Source organism: Brachyistius frenatus, unplaced genomic scaffold (assembly GCF_029030835.1).
Source record: "Brachyistius frenatus isolate BFR_SWC_R1_liver_20210118 unplaced genomic scaffold, ASM2903083v1 Contig_181, whole genome shotgun sequence".
Taxonomy (NCBI): domain Eukaryota; kingdom Metazoa; phylum Chordata; class Actinopteri; family Embiotocidae; genus Brachyistius; species Brachyistius frenatus.
This window is the reverse complement of record NW_027210780.1, coordinates 270,856-283,536: the sequence shown is the minus strand read 5'-3', so window position 1 is coordinate 283,536 and position 12,681 is coordinate 270,856. Positions and strand designations below refer to the sequence as shown.

Sequence of the window (12,681 nt, the reverse complement as noted above, 5' to 3'; positions counted from 1 at the left end):
TGAGAACTCGTCGCAGCCTAGCAGGGTTTCCTCCTCATCAAGCTCAGAACAAAGGGGGGCCCGGTCCGCTCGGCTGCTCTAAATACAGCCTGCGACGGGCCCCTGCCAACTGCTTAACACGCTGCTTTTAGACGCAGACGGGAAAACGACGAGTGTGGATCCTGGAAGAGGTGATCGGAGGGGTGAAGGCGGGAGGTCGGACTTCGGCGGTCGCAGGGAAGAGTTCAGTTGTGTCGTGGTGGTTCGACGACAGATCGAGTGCGGTGGATGTTTTCCAACCTCGTGTTGCTCTGCTGTGAACAGTCGGGGAGGTGGAGGAACTGTCTTCTTTAACAACACAGATTTTAGGGGTTTTTTTACAAGTGGCTGAAATCTAAAGTTCAGTTTCTAAATATGACAATAAAAGCATCTGTTGGACATGATAGACCCGAGAGAATATGTACAGGTGAGATTTCCGTCGTGGAGCGTTCGTGTTGTGTTCAGACGACCAGACAAAATCCGATTGTCGTCATTCCAGTTTCATTTTTGAAAGTCTGAACAGCAAAAAAAAACAAAAACCTGAAATGCCATTTTTGCAACCTGAAATGTGATTCCAGTCAGGTTTCTGCAGACGTGTCTCAGTCTTGTCGCTCTGCTGGATCAGATCTGATTTCTTGGTGACGAGGTGAGCAGATCGTTTGTTACCGCTAGCAAAGCTAGCAGAACGTGTACATGTTCGATGTGGAGGACAAACGAAGCAGCCTCACAACAGAAGCCCAAATAAACTGTCGTCTGCAGCTTCCGTGTTGGAAAGCCGCGTCACCTGCTTACCTGTGCATACGTTGTCACCATAGCAACCCATGCAGATTGGTTGGTGATGTCTGGAAACACCAAATCTGAGCTGGGAATTTTAAAAAGCTATTTTCCAGTCGGGGAATTTGATAATTATTTGGGCCAAGTTGTGAAATTTTTGGGAATTTTGTGTGCACGTTTACATTTTTAGTTGCCAGTTAATTAGTTATCGTTTGATTAAATCGGTGCAGCCAGAAGTTAGACAAACCGGAGCAGCGTGTTGTCGACTCAGCACAACAGCAGCATGTTTTCTGTTCATTCAAGGTCACGGAGTTCAGCTTTTTAGTAGGGAAGGGCATTTTAAGCAAAAGTACTATCTGAATTTCACCTCGATTATTAATGAAATATTGATTATTGATCAGTGGCTGGCCGTCTGCTCTGTGTTTCACTCCAGGGTCGGTGCTTATCTGTGAATGCTAACTTTACCTGCAGAGCTCGACTGCGCCTCATCTTCCTTTATGTTCTGAAGCAAACCTCCGGACACCGGTGGCAACGTGTTCTTCTTCTCCTCATGTTGTTTAACAGCGACTGTCAGACAGTTTTTAGGCCAATTACCGCCACCCACTGATGGGAGTAACTCATTACAACCATGCCCGGTAAAAACAGGGGAACTAAGGAAGAACGATATTCGCACATACTAATCGATTTTCTTTTTGTTTAACGACTATCAGAATATTTGAAAATCATGTTCCATTCCTACTTTTTAGTCCAGAAAAGTCAGGGAATTTTAAATTTGACCCTGAGTGGGATCTGATTTGAGAAGAAAATCTGATGTGCCTGCAGTCTGAACAAATCTTTAGAGTCAAAAACCTGCCTGTGACAGACGCTACTGGCCCACAGTGCAAATCACAATAACCAAAAGAAATAAAGAAGTTTACAGAACTGGAAAATAAAGAAATACAACCAGTGTGGGTGGTGGACAGCTGCAGCTCATCTCCGTCTCTCTGATGTTTACAGGCAGCTACAGAGGAGCTTAAACTTAGCTGCTGTTAGACTGAACCAAACACCAAAACAATGAGCTGAAAGTAGTCAAAAGTAGTAAAACATTCAACACCACAAACACACAGACAAACACACACTGCATAATGCAGGAGGGTAGAAAAGAGCAGAGCAACAACAACATGTTCCAGTCCATCATCTCATCCTCTCTGTCCTGCTGCTAATTCAGGAGGGCATCACTAAATGGCTCGGCCCGACTGTGGACATCGCAGCTGTTAAACTGTCAAAAAACATTCACCACACACTCTCACACACACACACACACACACACACACACACACACACACACACACACACACACACACACACACACACACACACACACACACACACACACACACACACACACACACACACACACACACACACACACACACACTTCCCTCTCCCCTCCAGCTGCCTCGCCTTGTTTCAGGCCTGTCTCTTTCGCTCTGGGCTGGGAGGTTGTGGGGGGGTGAAGCCACCCTGCCTGGGACAGACTTCACCTCTTCATCCTCTCTCTCTCTCTGTCTGTATTTGTGTATGTTTCTCTCTCCGGGCAGCGTTGTCACCTCCGTTCACATCCGTCCAACCAGCAGCGAGAGCGAGAGAGATCAAGTGTCGAGCGCTAAACGGACATCTATGTTAATGTGGATGCGACTGTAGGTCTGAACGCCGCCGCGGCACCGGGCACCGCGCTCATGTCACATCGTGGATCATCTCGGCGACGGTCGGCCCGCCGCGGGGCTCCTCTCTCCACATCACATCCACTCACATGAAACGCACATAAACAGGTCACTTGATGATGCCACTTTTCTCTTTCCTGCTGTTAGTCCACTCAGACAAGGTTTCAAAACATAATTAGATTACATGTGTGCAGCTGCAGACGAATGCAGGCACCCACTGCCACGAACACTTTGCATGGCAGAGATCAGAGACTCTCTCATGAGTGATGATTCGGTTTTATTGATCTTAAAGTGATATTTAAAGTAACTTTTAAAGTTATGGAACAGTCATGGTTAAAAGAAACAGTGACCATTGACCAATGTTTTGTTGACCCCTCCATCCACCCCGACCTCATACCTCCTTTGTGGATCTATAATTACGTTCCCTGACTTTGTATTTTGCGTTAGTTAGGCCCAATCCCATTCTGCATCCCGACTCCTCGATCAGGAGGGCCGTCTATCGGGGAGCCGGAAGGAGTCGGGCTTAAAATCTTAACGAGGGAAATGGGACACCACTCATTGCGTCAACAATATCCCGAATTCGCCGAAGTTATTTTATGAATAGGTTTAGTAAGTCTCAGGAATTTGATTAGTACATTTATGGAAATTAACAGTATGATGACAAAATAGTGTATCTCAAAATAATGTGCTTTTAATACTCATTAACAGGACTTCATTCAATCTGTTTCAACCAGAAGTAACTTTATTATCCCAAAGCTGCACTTCCAGATTACAAACATATTCTTGAAAAAAAAAAAAAAAAAAAATCAATGTATTTATTTAATGGATCACATTTTTCATGTTATGTTGCTTATGTTGTTTCAGTTTGTTAAATATTCAGTTTGTTAAATACAGGCAAAACATAGAGTTAGGGCCAAGTAGGGGGATTTGGATTGGGCCTTATAGTCCCTACAGGGTGCTGTTACAAGGAAATGATACGAGGGTTTATAATGAGCTGTTTGCACTATTTTTCATTCATACATTTTTTTGGACATTTTTGGCATTCACTAAAATATTGGACTGAAATAATGGATCGATGAACCAAACTATCCACCCAGGAGCAACACAAAGGTTCAGCGGCTAACTAAACATTTCACCGGTTAACACTCCAGGTACGTTTCTTGCACAGATGGCAATTAAAATAGTTTGCGCCAACTATCGGTGAGGGTCTTTCAAACAAGTCTTATATCACAAAGGAACACAACACCCTACGCTAAACTCGGATTAAAAAAGAATAAGCATTGTAAAAAAGAGACGGCGAAGTTGGCCAGTAAAGACGAGGCGAGTAGCAGGAGTGAGTCGTATTTATATCTGTTTGTTGGAGCTCTTTCAAGGTGCTGGCAGACTGAAGGAGGTGGTGGGAGGCAGAATCACAAAGCGGATGGCCTCGGTGTCATCTGCTCATACCAACTATGCCTCTCCATACATAACATGGGAGTCTACTGCATCCAAAATACCCCTGCAGACGATGACAGGAAGGTGGTGCAGAAGTAACAGGTGCTCTTTACTCAGGGACGATTAAATAATATAGAAATACAACTATTACAGTTCATTATGGTGCTTAATCATATATAATATTTACGTTATTTCTGAGTGAGAGTCTTAAGATTCTTTATTTAACACGGGTAAATACAGTTTTGAGCAACTAAAAGCCTATTTTTAGTTTTACAACTCCGAGCTGTATGTATTTATTTATTTGTCAGTATAACAAACATGTTATAACATATAAAGTTATATAATTAACCACATTAATAAGTACTGAAGGGTAACATAATCTTATGTATGAAGCCCCTTCAGGATAAACGATTATAACGGTGTTATTATTATTTTATTTTAAATATGATACTTCACAAGGAGGAGGTCGTAGTTTTTCAGTAAATATACAAAATATAAACAATAAAATTGTACACATTTCAAAATGTGTTGCAAACATGTGGGTGTAGCAGAGTTTCAGTTTACTGGTCAGAAGGTGTTGTTGAAGGTTTTCTGTGTCTGATGATGTCATCAGGATTATTTTCTCTGTGTTGCACATGGGAGGTATTGAGTTTGAAGATATATCCATTTACCAGGAAAGTGGGGGCCATGCTGAAAGATGCTAACAAGCTGCATGGTGGGAAATGTCGGATGAGATGTTTGTGCCTCACACTCAAGTCAGAATATCATTTATTCTCTGTTCTCCATATTTCTCATGAGTGCCTTAAAGTTTACAACAATTCAGTGTCACTCATTAATCCAACTGTTCACTATTTTTATTTGCAGGCCATCAAATGATTTCATTGCAGCCTGTCGGCGTCTCGGAGAGAAACAGAAGGTCCTTCAAGTTTAGACACCTAAACTACTTGGTTGGGTTTCGGTTAAACTCATTTGGTTAAATAAGTTACTTTACACATGATGCTACTAAGATATGCTCCATAAATGTACTAAAATTATATCCACGATGCCTTTTGGCCTCACATGGACATGGGCAGTGGTCTGAGTGAACATCCTGCGCTCGATCCTTCCGGTCGCTCTTTTCAGCATCTCAATGACTTCATCCTTCGAATCAGGTCGTCACGGCACCAAAAGGCACCTCGGACATGTCTCGGAGACCGAAGGGTCGAATCTGACGCGTGAGAATGAGTCTGAGTCTCATGTTTACTTTTTACCAAAGTAAAACAGCTGATTCATTTCTGTTTTTGTTTTTTTGTTTCAGCGGTTGTACGTCTCTCAGTTCCTCCACATGATGGTGTGAAGAAGTTACCATGAACACATCCTGGTTGAAATACTGAACAAATGTTTCATTCATTCATGAATAGATTTTTCTTGGCCGACAGTTCAAGCATCCATCCAACCTTCTCAAAACTCTCTATGTGCAACTTTACATTATAAAATGTAAACCGCCCTCAAAAAATACTTTAAAGAGCGAAACAAAGGCCCACTGCAGACATGAAGTCCTCTGAACGGCCCTGCAGGGTTCATTTTTCTCCTCCGCACCGATGTCACGTTATAAAATGGGATGCAGAAAGAAGTCGCTGAAAGCACCGCGATGCTGATGTAAATCTGCTGCTCACGTTTCAAAGTCGAGCGTTTTCTTTGTCACCTGCCAATAAGGCTCTCTGCAGCTGACAATAATGCTCCTGTGTGCTACTGTATATCGTGGTGGCGCAATCATCTGCCACATTCCCCGGTGAGAAACTACCTCGGAGAGCGAAACCGATTTCCACAATCTACATCAATCGTCCATCCATCCATCTCTTCTATATTCTCCTCACAGGCTGCAGCCCTCCCATCTCGCTTAGAAAACCATTACTCTCGGCTCACGCTAACCGTGCGCACAAGATGTACAATTAAAACCTGATTTCTGCTGAAGAAAATTAGATTTAATGAACGGCAGGCTGGGCAACAACAGATGGTTCGTCTTATTGGCGGCGCAAAGATAGACTGAGTGTTTGAACACCTTCAGATCAAATGCCAGTGGTTATCAATTAGGAGTGGAGGTAAGCTCCTGACAACATGAAATGCAGCGGAGGCCGCGCTGCCGCGGCCCTCGCCTGCACGCACCGTCACCGGCAAGGAAACGCAGCCTTTCCATATGCTGGTGTCAGAAACGCTGCACGAGCACAGATGTTGCGTAATGTCAAACGAGAAATCGTGCGTCAATAAATAAAAGCCGAGTTCATGACGATGGCGTGTGTCCGTCCACTTCTCCCCACAGTAACAGCCAGGTATGAAACCTGAGTGGCTGTTTTACCTCAAAGAAAGCCCAGGAGCTGAAGGCCCCCCCCCTCATTTACTTGGTATCCTAAATGTATTCTTAATCATATAAAATTAACAAAATAAGAATAATTTAAAAAATGCAAAATTTGGAGCACTTTTGGGAGCGGCTACTTCCGCGCCGTCATTCCGCTTCAAAGAAAAAAGATAAATGATGATGCCATTAAAAGTGAACTAATTAAGGAAGGCTTCTTTTAAGAACTCATTAACTGCAACCTCATTTACATAATGATGCATATTAATTAAGTTTTAATGAATCTGAATTTCCAGCAAGCCGCATTTCTTTGGCTGTGGAACAAATTGAACAAATTATTTAAAAGTGTTCTTGAATCTACTTTTCACACCAAAGGGGAGAGAGAATGCAATCATTTGTAGAAAATCATATTTTTTTTCTCTCCCCAGCCTGTGCCCATCTGTTAATTATTTTTAAACGTAATCATTTACCCTTTTGTTTTCTAAACCACAGAGATTTCTCCCCCTTCCAAACCGAATCGGGAGGTAAGGGACTGGCACTAAATATTTCAGAGTGTGTAAAAGTCTGAAATGTGTGATTACGAGGCAGATGAAAGATTTGTGTTTTTGCTTGTTGTCATGTGGGATGTCGAGCACTCAGCACTTCAATTGACTGTCTGTCGCTGCACATCCTGCTAACGTGCAGGATGTGCAGCGAGGGGTCGAGGCGCGTCGCTCGGGGGTCCGTGTGTTCGCTGTCAGCCGCACACGTCGGCGGTGACGTCCTCAAATGTTTTAAACTCATCATCCGACGAGTATCAGCAGTTTTAACGACGGCACGCACGTCAGAATATTTGTGAGAGTGTGCGAGAGGGCCGGTCGGTGATCAAAGCGGGCCCTCCGGTCCGACTGCAGTGTTTGTAGAAGTCAGATCGGCTGTATCACTGCAGAACAGAAACTCAGGGACCACCTGTCTCCCGGAGGATGATGTTCAGAGCATGTTCACACCAAAAACATCAAGCAATTGTCTTTTAGTTTGGTCTAAATTTAGCTTTCAATGCTGTAAAGAATAAGACATGTTTTAAATCTTATTTTCATTTTCTCAATACTACAACTTTATATTGATGAATTTTCAAAGGTGTCAGCTGAGACACCACTTCAGAGAACAGTTTTTATTGAACAACCTTTTAATAAAAAACGACACTTATTCACCTCGTCACTCAATTTGTGTCAACTCTGGCCGACACAATAAAAAAATCCCATTTTAATTTGATCAATCACACATCAATGTTAGCGCTCCCATTATTAATAACAGTGGTCAGTGAAGGAGTAAAACACAAACTACATTTCTGTTGTGTTTCCTCACAATTCTGAAAAATCTTGTTTTCCTTAATTATCCTTAATTGTCATTTTAATATAATTCAAAACGCAGTAAAACGAGTTTTAAAGGACGGTTAAATACACAACATTGAAGCTGTAAGTCTTGGATAGAGTTCAGTTTCATATAAAAACATGACATTTTATGCTATAATCATATATCAACATGAGATATGTCAACTCTTACCTATCATTACTGAACCTACGTTTAAGAGGTAGAACTGACAACTAAAGAACTGATGACGTTGATGTAAAAGTGTCATGTGTGTATACAAGATATGGAAATTAGGCCAAATGTATAAATGTATGTGTATATAAGCATTATGGACCAATATTTTCCAATGATCCTGAATAATATAATATCCAAACAGTATTTAGACGTATGTTTCATCGGTTATAGAACCTGATGTAGTTTTCAACCTGATCTGTGTCAACCATGGAGCCATTTGGTGTTATGTTGACTGCCTCTATAACCTAAAGGTCAAAGTTCATCCAATAATCCTTAAGAAATATCATAATGGGACGAAAGATTTTTTAAAATTTGTCGCAGCAACAAGTTTGTCAGTTTGACACTTTGACCTCTCGATGAGGTCGTTAAGTTACATTTCTGTGTATTTCTCTGTTTACGGTCTTCTGTCAGGATTTATAGTGTTTATATCATTTTACATTTATAGATTTTGAATGGTGTGAAAAGTAATAAACGGTTACAATGTGTTAATTTCCACTAAAAACAGCAAAATAATCATGTTGTGTTGATCTTTACATTCATTATTTTTGCCATCAATAGGAAGACAAACCTGCTGACGTGTTTCAGCATGAAGAATATCACTTCTCAGGATGTTTGAGGTCCCTGTCAGGACGGTTAAAAACTTTGATATGTATCTGCAGTGGTAACTCAAGTCATATAGTACTTCATGAAGTAGAAGTATTATGTGGGATGCAAAGACAACAGTGAAAGCTTCTCATTGCACTCCAGTATTACAGTAGTTGAATAAATGGACTTTACAATATAAAACGGACAAAAACTCCATAAACCCTCCAGATGTGTTTCATGCTCGCAGCTGTGACTCCACAAACATGTTGGATTGTTTCATACTTGTTTCAGGTGCATCACTTCCTGTTTGTAACTAATCAGTCGTGTCTACTTCACTTTTACACTTACTGAGATATTTATGAGTGCATTGATATCTGTCAGTCAAAGTCTTTAAGTCTGCTTATTACATTCAAAACAAGAAGAAGTGCACCCGTGATGCCCGTGTTGATGTTAATCCAGAGCATCCCGACATCCTTTTCTCTTCTCTCCTCTCAACAATCCTTCTGTTGTTTATCTGCTGGAGGTGATTCAGATTCACACTTTAGGTCTCAAACAACGTAGAAGACTATATTTATCTCTGATAGCATGAAGTCAACAGCTGCTGCTGTATTTATCATCATTCAATGTTCATGGGGTGTTCTCAAGCAGAAAAGACACACAAAAAAAACTCAACAAGCCCAGCCTTGTTTTACACACACACACACACACACACACACACACACACACACACACACACACACACACACACACACACACACACACACACACCTGCTCGTCAGGTTAGTCTGGGAATAGGTGAGAGCTCTGGAGATGGGTGGAGGACTGCGGTCCTTCATGGATAGAAGCAGGCTGGTACCACAGGAGGACGACTCAGCCAATAGCAGCGCGGCACAAACAGTGCACTTCCTGCCTCGCTGGTCCCGGAGGACAATTGGAGGAGATGTCTCCGAGGACTAAAAAGTCCACCTAGTCGCCTCCCCCCCTCCCCCCCTTCCTCCCCCTCCCCCCTCCTCCTCCTCCTCCTCCTCCTCCTCCTCCTCCTCCTCCTCCTCCTCCTCCTCCTCCTCCTCCTCCTCCTCCTCCTCTCCGCGGTGGGCTGGTGGTCTCTGTAGAAAAAACAACAACATGGCGCTGGCCGGGTACTTGTGACAGCGAGTGTCTACCTCGGGGGAGGTCAGAAGTCAGCGATTCATACGAGACAAGCTGGTGATGCAGTGTAACCGAAAATGGAAAGCAGATGTTCGTTAATTAGGGGAAATGTGACTGACAAGACTTGAGCGTCGAGGTACACGAGCTCGCCCGCCATCCAGCAGCTGTTGTTACCCGACTTCATTGTCAGTCTCGTACACAAGTCACAGCTTCCCCGCCGAGCCGGGCCCAGACGCCCAGCACCCACAATTATCAAAATAGAATTAAGCTTGATTGAATCGAGCAGATTTTCTCCTGAATATATCTTCTGTTTTTGTCTGTGTGTTTTTTTGTGTGTGAATGAGCAGCTACGCTCACACCACCTTCTGGATTTCTTTTCTCTTTCTGGCTTCCTCCCCCTGCTCCCCCCTCTTTTTCCGCTCCCCTCTTTCTTCACTCCTGCCATCTCAGCTGCATGAAAGTGCAGCAAAAAGACAGACCTACAATGATTTACCCAAAACATCAAACAAACAAGACAAAAAAAAAAAAAAAGACTTCTCATTCGAGGAAATCATACATTTCCCTGGATCGCTTTCCCGTCTGATAAAAAGTACATTTTCACTTCCCAGAAAATTGCTTGTATACAATCGGTGGTGAATAGGAAAAGCTCATCTCCATTTTATTGCAGCCTGTGTGTCGGTAGAAGACCCCTTTCCTTAAAGAAGATCTTTATCCTTCCTGTAAACAGACGCTGAATGCTGCTCGCGGTCACTGCAGAGAAACACAGGACTGATCGTCCTCTTCTGGTGAGAGAAGTCAGTGGAGGAAGGTTTTCACCACAAAACAACACACACACACACACACACACACACACACACACACACACACACACACACACACACACACACACACACACACACACACACACACACACACACACACACACACACACACACACACACACACACACACACACACACACCTCTGGTCAACAGCATAATCCTGTGAAATTGATGAATGGCTCGACATTAGGCCCATTCAAACAACAGATGTTAATTCACTTCACGTGAATTATCAGATCATTTGTGTCAGGCTGCACAATATGAATGACACAGATTATGTGAGATCTGGGGCCTCTGCTGGCAGACCCCGCCATCCTGCAGGCCTCTAGGTAACACTCCTCGTAATTGTGTGTGTGTGTGTGTGTGTGTGTGTGTGTGTGTGTGTGTGTGTGTGTGTGTGTGTGTGTGTGTGTGTGTGTGTGTGTGTGTGTGTGTGTGTGTGTGTGTGTGTGTGTGTGTGTGTGTGTGTGTGTGTGTGTGTGTGTGTGTGTGTGTGCGCCATTATGTCTGCGTGTGTGAGCGATGATGTCGCTGCAGAAGGACACCAGGAGCCCCTTCGGATCTGCAGAGGAGAGCGGTGCCTGATGGGAAACGGAGTAATTTATGCACGGCGAGCTCGCAGGTGACGTAACTCCGCCTCTGGTGGCCATGTTGGAGGACCTCGGCTCTGAGGCGGCGGCGGCTGCAAACAGCTGTTGCGTCTCTTAACAGACAGCTTGGCGTGAGTAGATATTGTTAATTCCTGTGCTGTTTGACGCTGAATCGATCATCAGACTACGGAGACTTTGGGTTCATTCTGCATGAACGTCAGCTTGTTGAATAGACAGTTGAATTTACCCAGACAGTCTCCGTTGAACAAGTAACATGAGACACGCAGTCAAACCTTGTGCAGTAACACTGGACCTTTTGCACGACACTCAATTGCACCATTGTTTAGGTGTATAGATGTATTCATGTTTTTATGTCTATTTATGTTTTATATGTCTATTTATGTCTGTTTCTATGTTTGTATGTTGAGAGACGTTACAACTGGAGTCATGTTCCTTGCATGTGTAAACATACCTGGCTGATAAACCTGATTGATTCTGATTGTAATTCTGAAAATGCAGTTTGCGGTGATTTTGATTGACAGGTTTTTGTTTGTCTTTTGAAATGAATTTGTAGCATGATTTGATGTACGGTGTAAACATACAAACCGAGTTACAGACACCATGAAACCATGAGATAACGTTATCTGCTGTAGTGACAGTACAGTGTTTTACTCATAGACAGAACTCCTTATATACACGTAGCAGGACCTGCTGGTCAGAAAGGCATCGCTGCACACATCTGTAGACTGCAGAGGAGCTGCAGGAGGGTCAGCTGACTCACATCAGGTGGTGCACTGCTGCACCGTGCAGTGTGTAGTGCTGATGCAGGATCTGTGGCCACAGAAGATAACCTCACCTGTCACCTCATCAAACACAGAAACACCTTTGAATTGGTCACAAAGCCGGCCGATCACAGAAGAGCTTTGTTATTTCTTTTTGACCTCGACGGTCGTGTGTAAAGGACAAAAAGAAAGTGCTACCTGCTGTGAGGAAGAGAAGAGAAGTCTCGGTTATGAAATGTTCTGATAGTTGAGCAGAATTCAATGTTTGCAGCCAGTTTATTGAAGGAAACAAAGAAAGAAGTCTTCATCACAAGATATTCCGAGAAACCTTTAAGAAGTGAACAAACAATCTGTGGATTTGATTTGTTGAAATGAAGCTTCCCATGTTGACGTCCACTAAAGTAGTTTGTATGCGTGGGACTCGTTCCGATGCTTAGAGGTCATATTTTGACATGTCTGTCCAGTTTAGAGCTTCAAAACACACCACATACTGTGCAGGTTGCAGCTCAGGCTTTTAGCACGTGAGGGATAAAACAAATATCATTTATTTAAGATGCAACTTTTCCAACGGCCACACTGAGTACAGTCAGCAATCAGGAGTCCAGTCCAGAGAACGTCTTTGTTGTAGCTGCATTTGCAGATTGTAGAAAAGCGTCTGTCCTTCTGTGTTCACTGTTGAAAACTAGAGCCAATCGAAATGTGGGACATTGTCTCAATATGTTGGACAGGGGACACGGGATAGAAAGGGGGACACCTGATGCCACGCCCCCTGCTCCCACTGATGCTCCCAGTGTCACAGGTAGAAGTACAAGAAGGGGAAATATACTGCAGGCTTACCATTCAAAAGCAGCTGTGTTGGATGATGCTGGAAAGACATCGATATTGACTTCTGGTCAAATCTCTTCACTT

At 43.2% G+C, this 12,681-nt stretch overlaps 1 long non-coding RNA gene across 1 annotated transcript; it reads left to right on the top strand.

Annotated features, from left to right (window-relative positions):
- Positions 1 to 321: 321 nt before the first annotated feature.
- LOC138632341 (uncharacterized) lies at positions 322 to 11,115 on the top strand. Its single transcript, XR_011311811.1, has 3 exons — positions 322 to 445; positions 10,307 to 10,364; positions 10,938 to 11,115. It is a non-coding gene; the product is annotated as an uncharacterized lncRNA (long non-coding RNA).
- The last annotated feature ends 1,566 nt before the right edge of the window (positions 11,116 to 12,681 follow it).